Below are 10,418 nucleotides of genomic sequence, written 5' to 3'. Positions count from 1 at the left end.
AATCCTGATACAGGGCCTCCCCGGTGGCACAGTAGTTGAGCGCTGGGTCGCAAAGCTGCCCACAGCCTCTGCAGTGCCGGTTCGATCCCCGGCTGCTCTCCGGCCTCTGGAGGAGGATCCCACATGGCGCGCAGACCTCTCCTGCCACTGCTGCTCCCCTCGGCAGTGTACTTCAGTCCTTCTGCCTGCTCTGCTCCCCACTCTGGCTCTGGTGAATTCTCTCACCTTCCCGTGCTTCTGACTGTACCCAGTGCTTGTATAAATAATAAATAAATAAATCTTTAAAAAAAAATAAAATCCTGATACAACACTTATCACCTGAAGGTAGACTATAACTTCCTGGTGAGGAATTGTCTTGTTCTATGGAATTGGCAAAGTCTAGAAATGTTCGACATACAGAGGGTGTTCAGTGAATATGTTATATGAATAAATGGAGTTCTTTCCTAATCAGACTTTTGTTGATTTAATTATCAAAGCTTCACTGAGTGCTTAACACATATTTGGTACTATGCTAACTGTTTAAGTTTCAAAATGAATAAATCATAATCCCTGAAGAGATAAACATTAAAACAAATAATGACAATATGCTGGGATATGTGACTTTGGATAATTTTGCTTCTCTTTTTTCTTGTTTAAAATAAAAAAAAATATCAAACCAGATGATCATAATAGTTTTCCCCATCTTATAAAATATGTATTAAATCTATGCACTCAACATTTTTTATTCAATATCTATTTGATACAAGATACCATTAAAGGAAGTCATTGCCAGGAACTAGGGATAGGCTGCTATTGATTAGATCATTGTTATGGAACTGGGGGCCTCAGTTAAATGGTGGCCTAGAGGTTAAATCTCAGCACTACCACTGTTACTGCCTGAGTTTGGTCCCTGGCTAGGGAACTGACACAGCAGACCTCTCCTGTCTCACCCACTGCTCCCCTTAGCAGTATATTTCAGTAGATCTGCTTGTTCTGCTCCCCACTCTGCCTCTAGTGATTCCTCTCAACCCCACACCTCTGGCCTACACACCAGTTACTTATGCAAAAAAAAAAAAAAAATTGGAATTGCCTAATTGCTGACATTTCAGGACAGCAGTCTTTAATTTTAATCCAAATGTAATCCAATTCAGATGTAAACCAAATGAAAGCAATCTCCATGACAAACATAATGAAATAATAGATCTGAATGAGTAGTAAATATCCAAGGAAAGAAAATGAAGTGTATTACCCAATATTTGATGATAATTCCTGTTTGACTTTCAAGTATACAAGAAATGTATGAATTCAGTCAATTCAGAAAAAAAAAAGTCAAAGGCCTTCATTATCATCTCTCACTTCCTGACTTCCTGCCTGGAGTTGTTATTTTTTTCTATGTAGATTTCCAGACATGTCTTTTAAGTACATGCATGTGTTGTGCCCAAGATCAGCAGACTGGGCAAGCATAGCCTCCAAGAATCCAAAGACAGCCAATGCAAATACAAAAGGGAGTTTATTACAGACTCGAGTTCAGGCTCACAGCACCTACCAACGCAGTGGCAGATATCCAAAGCCCCGAACAGAGGAAGCAGGGGTCTTAAATAGGGTCACAAGCAGGCGCGAATTTTGAAACAAGCTGGCAAATACTCATTGGCTACTACACAGGCATTTTGGCGTGCACAGTTACAATTTCAAGCTGATTGGACGGTTAGAGATGCTGTCCCATTTATGGATAGGACTGCCCTCATTGGCAGCTGGGGTGTTCTGCTTTTTCATCACCAAGTGGAATGAGGGTTGTGACTGTTGAAACTATCTCCGGAATGCGGCTGAACAAGGACTAACATATCAAGGTGGAGGATATACAAAATGGTGAAACCTCAGCTAAGCTTTGTTTCACATGCCCCCATTTTTTTTTTTTTTTTTTTTAATAGAGGCATGCTTTATTTATTTGTTTGCTGGTTTTGTTTGTTTGTTTTGTTTATACATGCACTGGGTACAGTCAGAAGTGCGGGAGGGTGAGAGAATTCACCAGAGCCAGAGCGGGGAGCAGAGCAGGCAGAAGGACCGAAGTACACTGCTGAGGGGAGCAGCGGGCGGCAGGAGAGGTCTGCGCGCCATGTGGGACCCTCCTCCGGTGGCCGGGGAGCAGCCGGGGATCGAACCGGCGCCGCAGAGGCCGCGCGGTTTCGCAACCCAGCGCTCAACCGCTGCGCCACCGGGGAGGCCCCATTTTTTTTTTTTTTTAAAGATGGCTATACAGCTAAGAAAAGAGCATAAAAAAATAACAACATAAAGCTGCTTAACCTTATGGTGAAAGGACACAGTTTAGAAACAAAGGACCATGAGTTGAATGGTTTGCAATCATGTCTCTTTCAAGGAGATTCTCATTGGTCCAAGGCCAGATACTGCTGCCTCGAAACACCATCAGCTGCCTTCAGGTACCCAGTCTATTCAGGCACAACTCAAATAAACAACCAGGCAGTTATTTTTATCCTGTAGTCTAATTAGAGATTAGACTGAGCAATGGAGGATTGCAGAAGACCTCCTACGTCTTAATGGAACTTGCTCAGTCTTACTCATCTGCAATTTCATGATTTGGGTATGTTTTTTACTACAGAAATAAAAAGCTGTTCTGCAAAACAACCACTAACATTAACTAAGATCATCAAGCCTTAAAGTATTATTTCTCCTGTACAAACACTAAGCCATTCCAAACCTTTACATAACCAGAGTTCTGCAGTATCGGGCCAAGCACAAATTTGTTCTATCTAGATCAGCCACACAATGTGCCATTTATTGTTCATTCACAGGTTTATAGGTCCAGCAAAGTTGAAAAATTGCCATCTTTATACAAAACATTGACTTTTTCTGGGTCATCTCAGACCATGACCTTGAAAATCAGACGCTAAACCATCTATCTAGTCAGCAAGAGCTATTATCTTCAGTTACAAATGAGAATTACTCTGCTCAAACAAGGGATCTCTCTCCAGTTAGCCATCACAGAGTTATTCATCTGGTCACTAAACATCAGCTATTGAATAAAACAGGCTGCCACCCACCAGTCTTAATACTAACCCCTTCTCATTTCCTCCTTGCATAAATGAGTCTGTTGCCCTAATTAAAACACTCTCTGTTATCATTTGAAGGAAACCAAGGCCAACGTTAATATATTCCTTTAGTTGTTTTTATCTCTGAAGCCTTCCTAAACTCTTCAGAGGTCCCCTCCTGCACTGTCCTTAAAACTGCCTAATTACCCTAACTTGCCCTATGTCTCATTCTTTCCCTTCTGCGAATGGAGCCCCTAACCGCAGTCAGGGAAAGGGGTGTTGTTCTGATCAGTAACTGCTTCCTGCTGAAAGTGGGGGATGAGGGGAAACAGTCAGGGCTCCACCGCAGGGCGACGATCTAAGGGACCTCAAAAGGACAGTGGAGGCTTCATAGTTTGATGGTCTCCAGGCGAGAGATGACCCCATGAAGACATTGAGGCCAAAACAAGAGAAAAACAAAAACAAATGATTTTAGTTCAAGAGTGATGAGGTTCAAGAGCAAGGAAGTCACAAATTTTTTAATTTTAGCCATTAACAGGTCCAGGGCTCTAGGGTTTTATACATACTTTATTTCACTGTAGTTATCAAAATGTGGCCCTCTAAATGTTAGTACATAAAATGTTAAGTATAAACATTGATCATCAGGCCAACCATGATCTTGAAAACAAAAATCCTTCACAATTATATTTTTATGTTTTATAAAAGTATAATAAGGTAATCCTCCAAGATGAAGACTCAGGACATTAAAACTTTGATTATTATTGCACCTATTTTTACAAAAAATGGAAATTTTACATCATATTTTTTTCAAACGTGAACAGACAAGTTGCAAAATCACAGACTCACCGGGACCAACCAAAATCTGCAATGAACAGTTCCTTTGAACCGATGCTCAACATCAATGCATGACGAGACCTGGCCAAACATGATCATGCAAACAAAAATCCTTCATAATTATATTTTTATGTTTTATAAAACAGTCTTAAGGGTATACTTTCATAAACATTTCTGGTGCAATTTTGTCAATGACAAAAAAAAAAAACCCACAAAGCTATTCTCTATTTTATTTAACCACTGAGACTAGGGATTTCAAGAACCATTGTTGGGCTAGTGCCCCAAACTCCTGGAGGTGTTGTAGCCAAAATGACAGAATCAGTGAGAACTAGAGTTTTAATACCATTTTTAACAAGCAAGGTAGCAGTGTTGTAAAGTGTCCTGGCTCAGGCTGGCCATCTGTACTAGTGAGGGGGAATATCGACCAGTAGGTCAATCCAAAGAATTGGAATAAGGCAAAGCAAGTGGCCCCTTATTTACCAAAAAGATTATCTTTTTGTCTGCCACTTCTAGGGTCACCCAAGGCTTATCCATATAAACAGTAAACAGTGGAGCCTGTCTCACCTCTGGGCTTCTTCAAAGAAGGCCTTCTCCTGCACCGGGTTCTTCATCAGAGGCAGCTGACTGTCAAGCCTGTCCTCCCATCCTGGCCTGTGGTTTGGGCTGGCCCCCTCCCTCTCTGGAGAGTGGGGCAGTCCCTCTTTTCAGTGCCTTGTGCGATGGCACTGAAGGCATGGCCCTGGGGACAGCTTCTTGCAGCTGAGGTGTATTGGTTGCTGGCAGTAGAAGCAAGCTGGCAGCCCATTGAGAGGTTGAGGTCCCGAATGCCCTAGGGCGCATGGGGCCTTGGGTGAATCTGAGGTGGAAGAGTACTGTGATGGCAACTGCCATTTATTGGGCCTTTTTCTTGCCTTTTTCCCTTTCTTTTTGTCTAGCCAGTCCCCTCCATATTACTGTAGGCCTTGAAGGCCGTGTCTAAAAGCGATAAAAGGATTTTATCACTTTTGATTTTGTCTCCGGAGCCTGCACCTGATGTCAGAACAAGGCTGGCTAAAAGATACATATTTTAATTATACATTTTTTTTATAGAGGCATGTTTTTATTTATTTATTTATTATATTTGTTTGTTTGTTTTGTTTATACATGCACTGGGTACAGTCAGAAGCGCAGGAGGGTGAGAGAATTCACCAGAGCCAGAGTGGGGAGCAGAGCAGGCAGAAGGACTGAAGTACACTGCTGAGGGGAGCAGCGGGCGGCAGGAGAGGTCTGCGCGCCATGTGGGATCCTCCTCCGGTGGCCGGGGAACAGCCGGGGATCGAACCGGCGCTGCAGAGGCCGCGGGCAGCTTCGCAACCCAGTGCTCAACCGCTGCGCCACCGTGGAGGCCCCTTAATTATACATTTTTATAGGTTTTATACAGTCTCTATAAAATAGAGATTAGAGAACGCTTGGATATTAAGTGACACCAAAACAGTGAATAATATTCTCCCAATTCTGAACAATAAAACATTATAACATTTTCCTCACATAGTGTCTACATATAACACTGGAGAGAAAAATACAGGGAACACAAAAGTTATCATGCTGCCTCTTTTGTGAAGAAGCTAACTAGTTTTCCACCATTTCTGTCATTAACTATAAAATGTTTGGTATAAATCATTTTACTTTATCTTGTTCACCTGTCCTGTGTCTAAAATGCTACTATTTCCCACATACACACTTTTGCATATAACACCTCTCTGCCAGGGGTGCATAGGATAAAATAGTTGTTTTTTTTTTTTTTTTCAACCAAGCAATGAATAGGCAATTGCCAAAATCCAGCAATGCATTACCAAAGAGGCAAGGGATTTCATAAAATACAAAACTGAAACTTTTAAATTTACTTAAGAAGCTAAAATTTTTATACTAATTTTTAACCAGAGTTGACTATTAAAAACAATCAGAACATTATACAGTTTATAGAGTCAAGGCCAAAATAATGAAATTAAGCAAAACACAAATTGAAAAAATTACATATAAAATTTAAATTAAATGATATTTAGAAAAAAACCTCTTTAAAGGCCAAAATGAAGATACAGAGATACAGGACTCCTGGGAAAAGAATTTAAAACACACACAATAGTATAAGGCACTACCTTTACTTTACTTGTATCCAGAATTATTACATCCTAGTTTTTAATCTCTGCATTCTAAGACACCGTAATAGCTGTTACTTTATTATCTGTTTAGACTACACAATTTAGATACATTTTTTAATTTTTTTAGTTGAGATGACATTAAACTTAGTTTCCTTACAATAAGGAACAAAATGTAAACCTGAAAGTTCCATAAATGGTTAACAAATTTTTATTACTAAACTTAGTAAAACCTTAGTTTAGTTTTAGTTTTTCCTTAGAACTGGAATTTTAAGTCAACTTCAGAGTTGCCACTGTAACAATTTTATATACCAAGTTTTTTTCATAGGCAAGCACTAGATATATTACAGGGCAGGGAGAGAGGCAGCCCAGACCCCTGTTCTAAATAAGTTCTGCCTGTTCTAAATAGGTTCTGCCAGCCGCTGCATCAACACAAAACTTATGAGACTTTATTGGGAAGGAACTTTAATACAACTAGGAAACAAAACAGGAAAGGCAAAGAATCTAGTTTCTAAATCAAGCACCCAAAATTACCTGTCCCTCTGTGGGTAAAACTCCATCCAAATGGGATTGGCCCAGAGCAAGGCCCCAAAGCTTGCCATAAGTCTAAAGCATCTTCCAGTGGGTACCCACAGAAAAGGGTCAGAAACTGCCAGACAAGCCTGGAAGAAAAAGAGCAAAATCAAAATCAAGATAAAAGTTGCCATTGTCACCTCCCCACAGGTCTCTCACCCACATCTGTGTCACCCAGTCCACGATCAAAAGACAAGCGCAGTTTCTTTGCGTGTCTCTATGCTCCATGCGCCTCCCTTAGGTCTCCTTCTGGATCTCCATCCAGCTTTTTTCCTTCCTCCCTTGGGTGGGGCAGGGAACCCGGAACCTCCCCCTTTCCTGGGGACCACCCTGTTACAGATAGATTGACAAAAGCAAGGAAAAAGAAGATAGACACCTAATACCATATACATTTTCCCAGTAACTTGTCCATATGGCTTTAGATGTTACCTTGAATTTTGCAAAGATGTCTAGTCATTTACTGGGAGAATATATTGTTTTCTCCAAGGGGAAAATACAAGTAGATCAGTCTTCCTGGAACAAGATCTTATCAAGAGAAGTTTAGGTAAAAGCCTAGAAGTAAGTTTGTTTGTTAGCATAGGCCAGGTTAATTATTATTTTTCTCTTACAGCACAAGTAAATACATTTAAACAAAGCAAAGCACCTACCAACGCAGTGGCAGATATCGAGAGCCCTGAACAGAGGAAGCAGGGGTCTTATATAGGGTCACAAGCAGGTGTGAATTTTGAAACTATCTCCGGAATGCAGCTGTACAAGGACTAACATATCAAGGTGGAGGATATACAAAATGGTGAAACCTTGGCTAAGCTTGGTTCCACAGCATGTACACATGAAAATATGTAGCACATTTAAGGATGTGTTATATTGCATATATTATTGTGATTTTGCTTCTTTTCTGATACAAAACATACTTTAGGAATACCAAAAGGTAAATATATAGATCCATCTCATTCTTATCTAATGTACTATACCCATAGAGTGGCTTTATAATTGGTCATTCTATTGAAAAATATTAGGTAGCTTGCTATTGTTCACCTTTTTTTTTTTTTTTTAATCAACTGGCTGCAAAAACCAGCTTTTCATAACTCTTTTTGCTTTATTTAGACTTCTCCAATTTTATTTATATTCATTTATATGTGCTAGTGGGTGCTGGGCCTATGTGTACATTTAACTATCCACATTTTTTTCACATGTGTAGGTTTTTATTATTATTATTTTTTAAATTTTATATATTTTTTACATAATTTTTCATTTTTGCACAATGTATACCTTTTTAAGAATGTATCAATTGTCTTTATGCATGTATCTTTTTTTAAAGATTTATTTACTTATGCATACAAGAGCTGCATATAGGCTAGAGGTGCGGATGCAGGGGTGGGGGATGAGAGGATTCACCAGAGACAGAGTGGGGAACAGAACAGGCAGATTGACTGAAATACACTGCTGAGGGGAGCAGCGATGAGACAGGAGAGTTCTGCTGCGCCATGTGGGTCATCTCTCCTGCCAAGAATAGAACTCATGCTGCTGTAGCTGTGGATGGCTTCATAGGACTGATGCTTAATCCCTTGCACCACCAGGGAGGCCCCCTATGCGTGTATCTTGTGCATATTTCTGAAGAATGGATTCTAGAAGTGGTCAAAGTGTAGACACTTTTAATATTTTGAAAGATATTTTCCTTCAAAAAGACTGCTAATTTACATTCCCACTACTGTGTATAACAGTACCCATTTTCTCACATTCCTTGCCAACACTGGAATTGTCACTTTTTTTCTGACTTTTGAATGACAAATATTTTATTTTAAATTTTTTTTATTAAATTTGTCAAAAATTTACATTTCTATGTAACTTTAGGGTTATAATTTTACTCCTCCATATGTGCACATGCTTCAAACACATTCCACTAACCTTCCCATACCAACACCCTGTCCTCTTCCTTCTCCTATCTACTCAACCCTTTCCCCTGTTTCCTTTTCTCCAGTAATTTATTTTTTACTAAATATAAAATTTGTTTTTGCTTTATTTTGTCACACATTTTTTCATGTGTCTATAAGACATCTGACTATCTTCTCTAGAAAAATGTCTATTTAAATCATTTGCCCTCTTTTGATTGAGTTATTTGTATTTTTTGTAGTTGGATTGCATAAATACTTTGGATATTTTGGAAATTAGCCCCAAGTCAGATGCCTGACCTATAAATATCTTCTCCCAGTATGTAAATTGCCTCTTTGTTTTTGTTATGGTATTTTATGAGGTACAAAAGATTTTGAGTTCTATGTAGTTCCACTAATTTATTTTTTCATTTGTTTCCCTTACTCTTGTGCCTGCAATTACATCTTTGCAGTTTTGCTGTACTGTGAACCGTATACATTGAAAACCATAAGACTGTTAAAATGATCAAAGATACAAGGAAATGGCAATATACCCCATGTGCAAGGACTGGAAGAATAAAGATCATTTAGATGGCTGTATTACCTAAAGTAATTTTCAAATTAATTATGATACTTATCAATATACCAATGATTTTTTTTCAGGGAAATAAAGCAATTACAAAATTTGTCTGTAACCATACAGGCTGAAATTGTGAAATAATCCTGTGTGAAAAGAGGAAAAACAGAGGTATCACATTTCCTGTCTTCATACAATTCTACAGAGCATCAGTCATCAAAACAGTATGGTATTAAGTCAAAACCAGAAATAATATCAATCTTTTAACTTTGGAATTAAAAATTAAATTTTATTTTGTTTTAATTTGTGCTTATTTTGGATTCCTCCAATACTTTTTTAAAAATAATTTTTTATTGAACTTCCATTATTTTACAAGCTTATTAATTTTTTTCTCAATAAAGAATTTCTCCCTTCAGGTGTGGTCACCATATTTCTTCCATCACCAAATGACCCAAAATCCTCCACCATAATCCATTATGCTCATTCCACTTTTATCTCTCCTCCTCTTCTCCCCCACCTTTTACATGTTTTAGATCTATGGTTAACTTTCAAGGATTGATTGTGAACCTTGTATTTCCATGGCTCTTTGATTTCTCTGTATTCCACATATAAGTGAAACCATCTGGAACCTATATTTCTCCTTCTGGAGTTTCTCACTTAGAATAATCCCTTCCAGTTTCATTCACATTGCCACAAATGTCATGAGTTTACCTTTATTGATTGTGGGTTAGTAATCCATTGTCTTTGTATACCATATCTTCCTGATCTTCTGATCAGTTCTGGGGCTTCCATATCTTGGCTATTGTAAACAGTGCTGCTATAAACATAAGACTGTATGTTTTCTTTTGAATTAGCACTTTTGTATTCTTTGGGTAGATACTTAGGTGTGGAATTACTGGGTCATATTTAAGTTCCTTTTTCAGGCTTTTCAGGAGCCTCCACAATTCTTTCCATAAGGACTGGACCAGTCTACATTCTCATCAGCAGTTTAAAAGGGTTAATTTTTCTCCACACCCTGGCACTGCTTTTTCTTTTTTTTTTTAAATGGGCCATTTTCACCGGTGTGAGGTGGTATTTTATTGTAGTTTTGATTTGTAACCTGTTATGATAAATGATGTTGAACGTTTTCTCATATCCTTTGATATCAGCATGTCTTCTTTGGAGAAATGCCTATTTAGCTCTTCTATTTTTTTTTTATTTGGTTGTTTCTTTTCTTTTTATTGAGTTGTATGCACAATTTGTAGATCTTCAACATCAGGTCTTTTTCAGATACATGTGCAAACATTTTCTCCCATTTGGTAGGATGTCTCTTCATTTTTGTTACTGTCTCTTTCACTGGACAAAAGATTTTGAGTTTGATGTCTTCCCAGTTATTTATATTATCATTTGTATTTCTTGCTGCTGAATA

Source organism: Talpa europaea (assembly GCF_964194135.1).
Source record: "Talpa europaea genome assembly, chromosome: 5".
Classification (NCBI taxonomy): Eukaryota; Metazoa; Chordata; class Mammalia; order Eulipotyphla; family Talpidae; genus Talpa; species Talpa europaea.
This window is presented reverse-complemented; position numbering follows the sequence as displayed.